The following is a 12826-nucleotide window of genomic DNA, read 5'->3' as shown; positions in this document are numbered from 1 at the left end:
AAAAAATGTTAAGGGCAGCCAGAGAGAAAGGTCAGGTTACCCTCAAAGGGAAGCCCATCAGACTAACAGCGGATCTCTGGGCAGAAACTCTACAAGTCAGAAGAGAGTGGGGGCCAATATTCAACATTCTTAAAGAAAATAATTTTCAACGCAGAATTTCATATCCAGCCAAACTAAGCTTCATAAGTGAAGGAGAAATAAAACACTTTACAGACAAGCAAATGCTGAGAGATTTTGTCACCACCAGGCCAGCCCTAAAAGAGCTCCTGAAGGAAGCGCTAAACATGGAAAGGAACAACCGGTGTCATCCATTTTCTTATCTGTTCACATATCTCTACCTTCGAAGACTGTGAGCTTCTCAAAGGCAAGGGGAGGAGTGTGATTTGCTCTATGCTTTGGGAGCCAGGGCAGGCTTAATTATTGCAGGCAATATGTTCCAAGCAGTGAGTGAAGTACTGTAGATAACGGAGACAATTAAGGTATAGCCTCTGATTTCAAGAGCTTACAATCTAGTGAGGGTATAGAGGACAACTTAATGAAAGAGCTGGCTTCTGAGCTGCACTTTTGCTTCATGCATAGGAGATCTGTTGTATCTTCCTCTGCCCAGTCTTACTGATCCTAGCCCTCACTTGTCTTTATGGCCAGCTTGAGACACTATGATGCCTCACCAGAGGAAATTCTCTAATCCTAAGTAATAAAAAAAGTTAAATAATAAAGTTATTGTTATTTCAAAAGTAGATACTGATGTGAGATTAAACAAGTAGATGATAGAATAAATACAGTTGTGCCTTGGCATCCATGGGGAATTGGTTCCAGGACTGTCTGTGAATACCAAAATCCATGAATGCTCAAGACCCTTATATAAATGGGGTAGTATTTGCATGTAACATATGCACATCTTCCTGTATACTTTAAATCATCTCTAGATTACTTATAATACCTAATACAATGTAAATGCTACATAAATAGTTGTTATACTATATTGTTTAGGGAATAATGACAAGCAAAATGTATGTACATGTTCAATTCTGATGCTTTTCTAAATATTTTCTATCTGTGGTTGATTGAATCCATGGATTCGAAACTCACAGATACAAAGGGCCAACTCTTCCATAAAGAAACACATGCATAGATCGGAACCTAGAAAAAAGATGTCAGAATGACAATAGGGGAAGGAGGGACTACTCAAAAAACTATCTTGGGACAAATGGCTTTCCATATGGAAAACAATAAAATTAGATTCTTAACTTACACAATATACAAAAATTAATTCTAATGATTGCAACTTTCGAACTTTTGGCAATATAGCATAATATATTTATGAATTCTGTTAGAAAAGATAAGTTAAAGAGAAGACACAAAAATATAAACCATAAAGAAAAATATGGATAAAAGTGACTACATAAAAATTTTAAAACTCTGTACAACAAAAGATCCCACTCTAGAGAATAGTAATGCAATGTATAGAACTGTGTTAGTCCAAGACCTGCAGGTTGCAAATAGCAAAATGGTATTAAATGTGCAAGGATTTATTAGGGGAAATATTTGTATAAAAGGAAATAAGGAGGGAGGCAGAGGAGGCTATGAGACCTCAATGTAAATTCAATCCCCTAGTAAAGGAAAGAAGGGTAGAAGGCTGGATGGAAGATGTTAGAACACTGAGCAGTCTAAGGAAGGTTTGGCGAAGTCATTTATGAGCCAAAAATCAGCCACTAAAGAAGTCTCATATCTCCCAAATACACATCTGCTTTAGTATCCCAGCTGTACTCATTCATTCACGTGCAAGGAGAAATCTTGAGACAAACTCAGTGAAGGATTTTAATACACAGCATCTGGGGCTCTCATTCAATCACATTCCGTCTAGCAAGGCCTCTGTAAGGCACATCTCATGGCCACCACAATAACTTACCAAAAAGATAATTGGCAAAGGATATGAAATCAGAATGATTAACAAATATGAAAACATATAGCATCTTACAAGTAATTGGGGAATTGCAAATTAGAACTAGAGATACAACAATAGAGATTCTGATTTACAAATCATAATGGCCAAGAATTAATATGTCTGTTAATAACAAGAACTTTCAAAGATTTGAGGAAATGGGAACTTTCATAAGTGGCTGGTGGTACTATAAATTGTATGGCTATTTCAAAGTGCAAATTGGCAGTATCTAGTGAAATTTAAAGTGTGTGTATGTATCCTGTGACCACACAATTCACCTATAGATATATATGACAGAAAAGTCTCTTGAATATGTGCAAAAGAGAAAAATTCAGAAAGATTTTCACTGCAGTATTGAGTAAAATCCTGGAAGAATCTAAATGTCCATCAGGAACAGAAGGTATAAATAAAATGTGACATGTTATGGGTACAAAACAACAATGAAAAAAGAATGAAATAGAATTCTACATACCAGCAGCATAGCTAGATCTCAAAAAGATAACCGTAGCCAAGAAGGCAAATTAAAGAAGGATGTGCAACAAATTATACAATTTATGTAAATTTTAAAGCCACACACAAAAAAAGCTACTAAATATTGTTCATAGATAACTATATGTATATATGGGTGTAAATTTATGTAAATGGATTGGAAAAGTACATATCAAATTCATAATAGCGATTGTCTAAAGCTGGGGGTTTTGTGAAAGAATGATGGTAAGAAGAATGGGGTAAAAAGTCCTACTTAGAATTTGTCTTGGCCCCTATCAAGGCAGTTAAGAAAACAGGAATGTTGTCATATGAAAGTTTTCTGTCTATAATAGACACTAGAAATACAGATTACCTTTAAAAGTATGAAAATAAAAGATTCCCACATCTGAGAAGATTTGATGTTCTGAGCTAATGTACTTGGCCTCCTTTTCTGAACTGAAACATTTATATAAAGAGAAATGTGTACATTTGGATAACTTTAATAATAAGTGTTTCAGAGGTCATAATATGAAGCTGCTGAATCTGGAATAAAGTAAAATAGTGGCGGTAGGATGAGGAGAATTGTAATTAAGTTCATTATTTTAAAACAAAATACATTAATAATACCAATATCCTGCTATTAATGTCCGTACCTGTTCTGATTACCTAATTTATTGTTCATTTGTAACCACGTTATTAGTGTTTGGCTTTCTCTATTCGATTTAACATAAAATACTTCATTTTGTACGCACTGTTAAACATTTATCTTTGCTGATTACTAAGAGCGCTCAATCTGGTAATATATTTATCTTAAGGGTGTTGGTTTTCCAGCCTTCACAGCAGATCTTCCCTTCCGTGAAAGTATAATCTGAAAAAAATTAATTCCACTTGGTGCTATCATAATTTTTTTAAAAAGCAGTATGAGAGCCTGTGCTGCTTAGAGAAGCCTTACACACAGGGACAAATTCTACTTCTCTTTGTTCACACTACAACTTCCTTTGAGTTCTCTTGGAGTTATCCACAAAAATTATTGTGGGAAATCATTCATTGGAATTAAGGTACTGGGTATGAATTGACCTGTTACATAAAAATTACTGAGATTTAAAAACAATGAAAGCCTTAGTCTTAAATCAAATATAGAGTTTTAATATTGTGTTCAATTAATTTTCTTGTTGAAAGGTCCCTGAAAAACCTTTCTTTCAAAGCATCCTCCACTGCCATTTCAATGTTTAATAATTTTCTCAGCATGGTTTAATCTACAGATAAAGAGTCAAATTATTTGGATCATTAGTTCTTAATATGTGGTTCTTGGACCAATTTCAGAATCACCTGGGGAGCTTATTTAAAAATGCCTCACCTACTCTTACTCAGGAGAATTTGGACAGGGTAATCTATCTGCATTTTGACCTGTGATTACTATGTGTACTAATGTTTGAGCTACTCATCTAGATACTTGTTTTTTGGCTGATTTCCTTTACAACAAGCTGGTCAGAAAGGCAAATGTCAGCTTCAAAGGATTCTGTGCATACAACACATTAGGTCTGTTTGAGATTGTAAAGCACTTGAGAATACTTAGATAAAGAGTACTAGAGAGGGTCAAAGTAATATAATAAGTGTGCAATAAAGATTAACTTACTTTATTATTAAGGAGTGCATAACAACATATCCAATGTGATATATGCACTTTTCACATAAATGTTTATAATTTTATTTTTTTAAGTGCTTACATTATTCAACTGGACCAAACAAACCAGAAGTTGTCAAGGAGTAATTGCTAATATAAAGCTTATTAACTCTGATTTGCACATACAACAGGGCAATGATATAGGGTGTTGCTATATTGACAGAGAGAGAGAGAGAGAGAGAAAGGGTGGAGTGTTACATTTAATGGTCCTGTGTAATTTTGCAATATTTACTGAGTACATTTGAGCTTCCTGTGACTTTGTAGATAGGAAAATACCATAAACTCTTTTTTAATGGCTGGCTTATTACTCTTTATAATAACCTTGACAATATAGATGCTTGTGGTAAGGGAGGAGGGTAAGAAGCTTGGTTGGGTAAAGGAAACATGAACTTTAGAGGTAATGCCATTCAATAAAGCATGTCATTAACACTAGATCATTGGGTGGTTAGTGTCATTATTATTAGTATTTAATAATTACTAAGCACTTGTGTTTTATGCACAAGGAAAATGGACAAGGGAGGAATAAGTGTGGTAGGAGCAGAGGGAACAGGTAGAAAGAACAGAGGAAGGGAACAGTAGAGTGTGTGAGAGAACGTGAGAGAGCCAAGAGAGTATTATAAAGAGAGAGAGAATGAAGTAACATTTTTGTGTACAGCTACTATACATGTGAATGTGTAGCTGAGTGTGTTACATGGCCCTGTATGATATATATCAACATAATTCAACTTCCACAGCAGAAAATAGATACTAAATAATTCAGAAATTAAAATTGGGGTTCTGTTTTTTTAGGAAAGATCATTTGTTGACCTAAGTCAAACATGATTACAAATAGCTGTATATAGAAATATTGGCTAAAGATTAATTACCACTAGAAAGCATGAGAACTAAGAATCTTCAATCAGTTTAAAAAATAAAAAGGGGCCAGGTGCGGTGACTTACACCTGTAATTCCAGCACTTTGGGAGGCCAAGCCAGGCAGATCACCTGAGGTCAGGAGTTCAAGACCAACTTGGCCAGCATGGCGAAACCCCATTTCTACTAAAAATACAAAAATTAGCCGGACCTGGTGGCAGGTGCCTGTAGTCCCAGCTACTCAGGAGGCTGAGGCAGGAGAATCGCTTGAACCCGGGAGGCAGAGGTTGGAGTGAGCCAAGATCATGCCACTGCACTCCAGCCTGGACAACAGAGCAAGACTCCGTCTCAAAAAATAAAAAAAAATAATAAAATAATAAAAAAGGTTTTTCCTTCACTGATAGGAACTGACCAAATATATAGCAGAAAACTCAAATTTGAATGCGATTTTTACTAGACCCAACAAAAAGTACAAAAAGCACTAATATAATGGATGTTACAGATTTTGTCACTAATATCAAACACTTAATATTCAGTATTATATATAATATATGTATGAAACTGTAAGTATATATAACTCTGTTTAATATCTTTATGTCTCTTTAATATTTATTTCTGTATGTGTGCAGATCTGTATTTGCTTTTGAAAACTAATAACTCAAGCATTTTTAAAAGAATGGCTATAGAATGCAGTGATTTATGGTGTTTGGGGTAGGTTCGGAAGTAATATTGGAAAAGATACCTGAAACAAACAAATTATTTTATTTTTCTTATTCTGGCTGTACCTTAAACACATCTAGCTATAGATTTCTGGATTCCAGATTTGAGAATCTCTCAAATGGCCCTGAAAAAGTCTGGTTTCTGAAAGCTTTTTAGATGATTTTGATTCAACTGGTCTAAGAATTGGCATTTAGCAGCTGCTAATTCCTTAACTATCTCCTCTAAGTCTGACCACTTAGAAATGCCCAAATGCTGCCTAAAATGCTAGAATAAATCCAGTCCATGAAAAAAACTCTTTTCTCAGTACTTCATTGCTATATTATTGTGCTATCTTGAAATCTGTTCCTGCTCTGGATTTCCTAACATGTTTTCCAGCTCCCTAGTAAATAAGTCTTCTGCTTTGTAATTTAGATCTTAGGAGCTGGCCTTCATACTTACCTACCCATTACTTCTGAAGTTCCTACCAGATCCTTATTCTGTCAAGAGCTGGCTTTGTAACACAAGCTTCTCATCTTCCCCTTTGCTGACTGTCCACCACCTGGACTTCCATAGTTTAAATTTGATATTATGAGGCATGAAGAGATTATTTCCCAAGGGGAGAGGAAAAAGAAGATAATTTGGGAGAAGATCTGGAAAAAAATTTCCTGACTTATTTAAATTTCAAGTGTGTTAGAATAGGTGGTTTTCCCAAACATACACTTACTTAGGATTATGGTAGCTTGAAAGCATCATTTACACAAAAATAAATATCCTGCAAATATTTTTCAAAATTATGTCATAGAATTCTCAATATCATTAGTTCACTAATCTTTGGTATCATAATCTCCTTTACAAATAGAAAATTTATAGTCTTGATAGTTTAATAATTCTGCTACCCCATAATTAAATTAACTAGTATGATAATTAAGTTAAATTAACTTAATTAAAGTAACTTAACATAATTAAATTATGTTAACTTTATTATTAAATTAAATTTAATAATAATAACTTTATTATTAAATTAAATTTAATAATAATAACTTTATTATTAAATTAAATTTAATAATAATAACTTTATTATTAAATTAAATTTAATAATAATAACTTTATTATTATTAAATTTAATAATAATAACTTTATTATTATTAAATTTAATAATAATAACTTTATTATTAAATTTAATTAAGTTATTAAATTAGCTTAATTAAATTAACTTAACATGATTAAATTAACTTAAAGTCATTGGTGTTCAAAGAACAAATCATTAGTGTCTGAGATAGAATTTCTTTTCTAATACGAACACTAATAGGGCAATACAATCCAAATTGTATTGGATTGGATTGCTGGTCCCACCAATTATGAGACATGTGATCTTAAGTCTCTTAAACATTCCCCCTTTTTACTTTAAAATGTGAATAACAATATTTCATAAACTTCTAACCACAACATTTTCATTATCCCCTTCCAGTTTGCATATTGACAACAGATGAAAATTCCTAAAATATTGTTTGGGCTATAGCACTTCCCCATAAAGAAGAGCCACTGCAGAAGACACAATTCCTTTCCTTCCAGGCCCTTTCCTGTGCTACAAAGGCTAGAACACTAAGCGCTACGCTTCCCAAACTCTTCTATAGCTGGAGTGCTGTAAAATAATTGGATTTCGCTGGTTACATGGCACATGAAAGTTAGTGGAGGACCTTCTGTCTTTCTGCCTCTTTTTTTGTTTTTCAAGTTTTTTTTTTTTGTCTGTTTTGTTTTTTTGAAGTGAGGAGATGGACACCTTCACCTTCATAAGGTAAATGGCTCTATAGTAATAATACGATGAGTACTATACTGGAAACACAAACAAAGAGAAATGGCAGCATGGATGAAGGAGTGGCTTATGACACCAGGAGAGGAGAGAATGAAGAGGTCCATGAAAGCACTTTCCCTGGCACTCTATACATCACCCTAATTTTTTATTGTTAATGCTGAAACATCATATTATTGACTTTTTAACCTATTTATAATCTGTCTTCTCAAAGTAGAATGTAAGTTACACGAGAGTACAAACTGGCTTGCTTATCACTGTGTCCTCCGTTTGTAGAATGATGCTTGCCACACAGCAGTAGCTCAATTAAGTATTTTTGAATGAATGACTAAATATGAATTCACTCAACTTCCCATTACATCCTACCTCATGTTTGCATCCACGCACATTACCTGTATTCATCCTGCTCCAGAAAAGGGTCCCCACTACCTGTTTGAGTCTTATCCTCCAAACATGTTCTATGGTTTCTGTCTCCTTTTTCTATAAGTCACCCCTTTTCTCTTCTGTACTGAAATTTCAAATGCTCCCTTTCCTCAGGCTCCCTCATACTGTTATTTAGTCATGCCCATTGTTGTTTTAATTTACTTTTCTTTCATTATATATCAGATTGAGCACATTTGTATATTTTGAATGCTTTGAATATTTTTAATTCATTTTCTTCTTATATGCTTTGTCTATTTTTGATTATCGGGTTATCATCTCTTTATTATTGATTTGCATAAGTTTTTGTAAGATTAAGGACCTTGATCCAATGGGTACTTAGGAATCTTACTTGGCCTCTCCAAAGCGGATACCATTATTGAGCATTGCGTATCATTTAAAATGTTCTCTCTTCTTCCCTTCCATGATGCAATACTCTCTTGAAAGTTTTCCCTCCTGGCTCTTAGTCTCCTCCTTGGTGTCCTTCACAGCCCCTCTTTTCTCTGCATACCTCCTAAGTATTGAAATTCCTTGGAAATCTGTCCTCAGTCCAGTCTTCTTATACTACACTCACCGTTGGTGATACCATCCACTCCTGTGACTTTATTTACAACCCATATACTGAAGATTACCTGATGTCTGTTTCCAGCCCAAACATCTCTTCTAAGCTCTAGATCCAGACAGATTCCCTTGGAAGTTCCCTGGTCACCTCAGCATTTCCAAAAGGGGACACATTATTTTCACCCTATCAACCTGCCTCAGCAGATAGTACTACTATCCACCCAACTGACCAAGATGGAAACTTGGCATGGGGAGGAGAGACGAATGGAAAGATGTTGGTCAAAGAGTACGAAGTTTTAGTTAGGCAGGATGAATAAGTCCTGGAGCTCTATTGTACAATGTGGCCACTATAGTTGGTAACAAATGTATTTTATACTTGAAAATTGCTAAGAGAGTAGATCCTGATGTTCTCACTGCACACACACAAAATATTAATTATGTGAGTGATGGATATGTTAATCAGCTTGACTATGGTAGTCATTTCACGATGTATACATAAATCAAAACATCATGTTGTAAATGACATATACCTACAATTGTTGTCCATTATACCTTAATAAGGCTGAAAAAATATTTAAAAATAAATAAGTTAAATTATTTTTAAAAATTGGCATCATCTTTGACATCTCCTTTTTTCCCCCTTCTATACCAAATAGTGACCAAGTCCATCCATTCAATCTTCTAATTATCCACTGGGAAGCAATTTACTCCTTCCTACCTGGCAAGTCATTATCATCCCTCACCTAAAGCCCTGCGACAGCCTCCTAAATGATCTCCCTGCCAACAACCTTGCCACTCCTCCAATACTCCATACTTCATGTTGCAGTCAATGGCAATCTTTGTAAAATGCAAATCTGGTCATATCACCATTCTCAAATTTAATGCCCTTCAGTGAGTCCCATGGCCCCCAATGTAAAGTTCAGTCTTCCTACTGGAGCATATAAAGGTCTTGATATAACTGTCCTCTCCCAATTCAGATCTCACAATATACCCCTTTTTTTCCAGACTCCAACCTTACTGTAACACCTACAGCTTCCCCAAAGGGCAAAGTGCTCTCTTGGGTCCAGGCTCATTTCATTCTACATCCCAGCCACACAGAACTGACTATAATTCCCCAATGCAATGAATGTTCTCTCTTGGCATCAGGCCTCATACATTTTGTTCTCTTTCTGGAATGTTCTCCCTGTTGTTCACTCAGATGACTCCTGTTTATCCATCCTCTTTCAGCTTAAATGTCACTTCCTCCAGGGAAATCTTTCCTGACCTTCAAAGACCAGATTAAATGCTACTTCTCTAGACTTACATAAAAACCCTACATTAATCAATATCACCTAACTTACCAAACTGTACTGGTTTTCATCTTCTGTACTAGAATGAAAGCTCTTTGAGGACAGGGATTGTGTCTCTGTCATCAAATATGTTCCTAGAGTTTGGCCCAGTCCCTAGTTCAAAGTTTGCACTCATAAATATTTACCAAATGATATCTTTGCCCCCCAAATATCTGTAAATCATAAACAAATACGAACTCCTGTTATACTTGCAGGCAACATCCCTGGTACCAAACGCAGTGTGTCCATACTAGGAACTCAACAAATATTTATTGAAATCTATTTCTTTAATTTATAAAATCTAATTCAAAGATAACTAAACCTGGTAAATAAAAAGTAGGTATTAATGTCTTGATTCTGAAATATAATAATGGGAATACAATCTGCCATTTCAAGAGCTGTTTTGTCTAGAGAATACTTGTACTCAATTTTTAGAAATACCAACATTCTCTTCCTGAAAGGTCTTCATGAACATTTTTCTATGGCTGTAGAGTCAGAAGCCTAGTGACATGATCATCTGCAGATGTAAAGATTCAGCCAGAGATTTCTGAAGTTCCTTCTATGTCTAAGGTACCATTAAAAAATAAGTGTAAGATTTCTCTTGACCTCCTTAAATTAGACATCTGTTCAATATAGGAAACGCTAAGAGTGTAGAGTCGAGAATCTCAATTCTTCAAGAGGGTTGAAACATCAGGCATAGATATATGTGTCACGATACGGTATGGCTTTTACCTTTGGAAAACAATGATTTTTTACTTTGTGTTTTAATATGAAAACATGGCTTAAGTGTCTTAATTTTATTATCTATTCATAGGATGGTTTGCTCCTAGTCAACTATAATTACATTTGTATACTACTGTTCCATTGACTGGCCCAAATCTTACTGGGAGGGACGGATTTAGGGCTATTTTGGTTTTGGAGACATAAGAACTCTCATTTGTTAAGCTAATAATTTGTTCCAGAATTGTGATTAACTTCTAAAACCTAGCGTACACTTTTGGAATTCAGCACATTTTCACTTTGACTGCAAACTCTGGGTGAAGTTGTCACTAAATAAATGGAAAGTGAGGATTTAATGACCAGTTCACGAAAGGTGCTTAGCACAGTACTGATGGGTATGTTCTGTTCACAGATGTTAGCTAGTGTTTATTTTCAAGTTTCAGGGCTCAAATGAAATGAAATAGCAGTTTAGTTCACAAAATGCTGTGGCATACCTGTTTGGTTCTGGTTCAATAGTTTTATTTTTTTAAAAAAAGTTATTGCTTCATATTACAGTAAATAAGTGTCAGTGCTTTGAAGCTTAATTACCTATCAGGAGAAAATTACAGGTAGTTCAAGGTACAGTCATTTAGTGATGTTTATTCTTGTTTAAGGGACATAGTTCAATGTGTTTCAAATATATGTTTTATTTTATTTTTGAGACAGAGTCTCACTCTGTCACCCAGGCTAGAGTGCAGTGGCGCAATCTCAGCTCACAGCAACCTCCGCCTTCTGGGTTCCAGCTATTCTCATGCCTCAACCTCCCAGGTAGCTTGGACTACAGATGTGCACCACCACACCTGGCTAGTGTGTGTGTTTGTGTGTGTGTGTGTGTTTTAGTAGGCTGGTCTTGAACTCCTGGCCTCCTGTGATCCACCCACCTCGGCCTCCCAAAGTGCTACTATTACAGGCATGAGCCACCACTCCTGGCCTGAAATACCTGTTTCAGATGTCCATTATGTCTTGGCTACTGAATGCAAATGTTAATTCCTATGGTACATCTTTATTTTCAGTTCTCCCAACTGAACATTCATAAATTATCCTACAGTGGTGGATTGACCATTCAAAGGCTAAGTTTCAAGTTCTTACAGGTTAGATTTTACCAGACCTGGAAAGCAGGAGGTCAAATTCAAATTTAATCAGTCATGTGATATCTGCATGATAGAGTTTATTTTCCAGAATAGTCATTAACTCATTTATTTGCTTACTTCCCTCCCAAGCTTTTTCATACTTCTTGCCAATTTCCCTCCCAAGTATTTTTTTCTTTCAGTAAATTCTTGTCAGCTTCCCTCCCAATTTTTTTTCTTCTAGTGGCTTAAATATGAAAACTGCCAAGCAGAGTTTAGAAACTACATCCAGATTTTACCTTCTTCAACTTACACAGTAAATAAATTTTTATTATAATGTATATGTAATGGCTGTCATGACACTTACTTAATGAAGACCATTATGTGGTTCCAAAAGTATCACAACAACTTTGTGGAGACCAATTATATATCCTAAAGTTCTGACCTCCTTCTCACTCCCCCCACCCCAACCCTCCACCCCGCACCCCTTATAAAAGCCAATTACTTCTCCAAACTCAGGTACATTCACAAAACAGTGAGTTGCTGGGTGAAGACAGTCCAATTACTCACTACTCAAACACTTGGCTGCCTAGAATTCTCCTCCTGTCAGCCATGGGACTACGTGGTAGACTATGGTATTGTCAAGTGCAGGAGAAGTGGTAGTCTGGAAATTAAAAAGGCAAGAGAACAGTGTACTCTGTCCCCTTTTAATAACAAAATACAATTATAATCTCATAAGGGATAAGTAACTTAACTAGGGCTTAATTATGTTGATTTCTCCTTTTAAACTAGCAAAGTCTCCAGTGCTGTTCACAATAGCTACAAATATTTAGGAGATTCTAAATGTGGTTTGGACACAGGGGAAGAAAAATGGTAGGATAAGTTAATGGGCACAGGGATACTTAATAGTATTTTAAAATAAGTGTCACTTTGCCTAGAAATTCATTCTTCTATAATCTAGATTTAAAGTAGGATATGTAAAACAGGACATGGAGCTGTTTATGAAAGAGGAGGACTGAAGGTGAAGAATCTGAACCTGACTTCTCACTCATGGCTGTACATTACAAGTTTTCTATCAACACAGAACTATCTCCATGCCTTTCCCTGTGATAACGTCTTTAAGCTATCTCACTGAGTGAATAATTTGCAAAAACAAACTGAAATCAGAAAACTATGTGAAATATGTTGTGCATGCTTTCTCCTATCCAGACAAATTTACACTTACCTGCCTGCTCCT

General features: G+C 35.4%; 1 protein-coding gene across 1 annotated transcript in view; it reads right to left on the bottom strand.

Moving 5' to 3' along the window:
- CFTR (CF transmembrane conductance regulator) overlaps positions 1-12826 on the bottom strand; it is a 193483-nt gene that overhangs the window by 92870 nt on the left and 87787 nt on the right. The gene's annotated exons all lie outside the window — the stretch shown is intronic.

Source organism: Pongo pygmaeus, chromosome 6 (genome assembly GCF_028885625.2).
Source record: "Pongo pygmaeus isolate AG05252 chromosome 6, NHGRI_mPonPyg2-v2.0_pri, whole genome shotgun sequence".
Taxonomy (NCBI): Eukaryota; Metazoa; Chordata; class Mammalia; order Primates; family Hominidae; genus Pongo; species Pongo pygmaeus.
This window is presented reverse-complemented; position numbering and strand designations above follow the sequence as displayed.